This window comes from Lathyrus oleraceus, chromosome 5 (assembly GCF_024323335.1).
Source record: "Lathyrus oleraceus cultivar Zhongwan6 chromosome 5, CAAS_Psat_ZW6_1.0, whole genome shotgun sequence".
Classification (NCBI taxonomy): Eukaryota; Viridiplantae; Streptophyta; class Magnoliopsida; order Fabales; family Fabaceae; genus Lathyrus; species Lathyrus oleraceus.
The window spans coordinates 625,744,263-625,747,138 of record NC_066583.1 but is presented as its reverse complement, the minus strand read 5'-3'; positions in this window follow the sequence as shown (position 1 = coordinate 625,747,138).

The following is a 2,876-nucleotide window of genomic DNA, read 5'->3' as shown; positions in this document are numbered from 1 at the left end:
AATACCAGAATTTCAATTTGTATCAGAGTTGGCATCCTGCTCTGGTTCTGAGGGAGATCTAGGGACGTTACTTTCTGGTACTATGGATAGAGACGGAGGATCTGTTCACAGACCACCAATTTTAGATGGATCTAACCATGACTACTAGAAACCTTGAATGGTAGCCTTCCTGAAATATTTGGATAGTAAGGCTTGGAAGGTTGTTCTAACAGGCTGGGAACATCCAATTATTACTAAGGAAGGAGAATTTACAACTGATAAGAAGGCTGAGGAACAATGGACCAAGGAGGAGGATGAACTAGCCCTTGGAAACTTTAAAGCATTGAATGCTATATTCAATGGGATTGATAAGAACACCTTCAGACTGGTGAACAACTGTGAGTGGCTAAAGATGCTTGGATAATTCTCAAAACCACTCATGAAGATACCTCTAGAGTGAAGATGTCTAGATTGCAGCTACTTACTACCAAGTTTGAAAATTTGAGGATGAAAGAAGATGAAAATATTCATGACTTTCATATGAATATCCTTGAAATTTCTAATGCCTCAGGAGCCCTGAGTGAGAAGATATCAAATGAAAAACTAGTGAGGAAAATACTCAGGTCACTTCCCAAGAGATTTGCCATGAAAGTGATAACCATAGAAGAATCTCAAGACATTTGCAATATGAGAGTGGATGAGCTAATTGGATCCCTCCAAACATTTGAGTTGGGAATGTGTGATAGATCTAAAAAGAAAGTCAAAAGCATAGCCTTCATGTCAAACACTGAAGAGAAAGTGGAAGAAAGTGGTTAAGATACTGGTGAAGATCTGGCAAATGATGTAGCATTACTGGGGAGACAGTTCAACAAACTTCTGAAAAAGATGGATGTAAGTTCTAAGTCTAATGTCAAGAACATCTCATCTGACATCAGTAGGTCCAATGATACTGGAAGAAGAACAAGATCTCATGAAAAGTCCAAACAAGGAAAATGAGTTCAGTGCCATGAATGTGATGGGTATGGACACATCAGAGCTGAATATGGGACCTACCTCAAGAAACAGAAAAAGAGTCTTGCTGCTACTTGGTCTGATGAAAGTGAAATAGAAGGAGAGTCTGCCAATCTTGTGACTGCCTTGACTGGAAGATGGGGTTCTGATGAAGACTCAGGTGATGATGAAGTAACCTTTGATGAGTTAGCCACTACCTACAGAAAGTTGTGTTACAGAAGTGAAGAAGTGTGTCAACAAGTGGAAAGTCAGAAGAAATTGATAACACAACTGGAGGATGAGAAGACGGAACACTTGGAAACCATCTTTAAGTTGAAGACTGAAGCAGTTTTCTTGAACTTCAAACTGGATGAGATGACAAAGTATGTCAGAATGCTGAACAATGGATTTGACACCTTAGACAAAATTCTCCAGACTGGAAAAATGGAAGGAGACAAGTCTGGCCTTGGGTTCAATGAATCCAAACCTGAGTGTAGTCACACTGGTAGCAAACCAAAGATGTCACATCTTGTGTCACAACATCATAAGGAAAGACAACATAAAGGAAAACACCAAAGATGGAGATGTCATTACTATGGAAATTTTGGCCACATAAAACCATTCTGCTTTAAGTTGTATGGCTATCCTAGTCCTTCTCATCATCAACCTAGACCAAAACACCACATGCCTGTCAACAGAAAACAATAGGTTCCTAGGACTGGTGCTACTAACCTGATAGCTCACACTTCCTTCAGAGTTTCAGCCAAAGAAGACTGGTACTTTGACAGTGGATGCTCCAGACACATGACTGGAAGCAAAAACCTACTAATTGACCTTCATCCTCATGCCACCAGCTATGTAACCTTTGGTGATGGAGAAAGGGGTGAAATCAAGGGGATTGGAAAGCTAAACTGCCCTAGAGTCCCTAACCTTGACAATGTGCTACTTGTTAAAGGACTGACTGCAAACCTAATCAACATCAGTCAACTGTGTGACCAAGGTCTAAATGTAAACTTCACAAAAACTGAATGTCTGATTACTAATAAATAAAATGAAGTGATCATGAAAGGAGTCAGGTCTAAGGACAACTGTTATATGTGGAGTTCTCAAGAAACTGGTTATTCATCAATGTGTACTCTAGCCAAAGAAGAAGAAGTGAAGCTATGGCATCAAAAATTGGGCCATCTGCATCTTAAAGGAATGAAGAGGATTATATCTGTTGAAGCTGTCAGAGGAATCCCAAACTTGAAGATTGATGAAGGAAGAGTTTATGGGGAGTGTCAGATTGGAAAACAGACAAAGATGTCACATCAGAAGTGAAGGAGAAGGGCGATCCAAAACGCAGCAGAATTTTAAATTTCTCCTTTAATGATCCTTACGAATGGGCATGATCAGTGATAGAATCATTACCTCTTGTGGCGATTGTAACCTTTGATGTAGATCTACGAAGCGATCACGAATGTTGAACGATGACAACGCCTCTACTCAGTCCACACGAACGGATTCCTTCAATCTCAGTGCTAGCTGCTACGAATGAAGGCTTTGAGTGAGTGAGAGAGAGAAACGAAATTGCAACTGCTAAATGCTTCTACATAAGGGTTCTATTTATAGAACCACTTGTGTAAGCTTCAAGCTAAAAAGCCCACTTAAGTGTATGTGGCCCATATCTTATAATATGCCAAATTCACTTAAGCGCGTGGTACCTTACCATATTTCGTATTCTACTTAAGTATACCGTACCTTACGGTCTTCCTTAGTTACTCTATCTCTCATCAATCTGTCCTTTGTGTGTGACCCTGTAGGTTTTCGCGGCATTGGCAATTATATTAAATCACGTATTTAACATAATAAACAGTGAGCGGTATCTAGTAACACATCACTGCTACCCAGTACACGAAAATGTCATG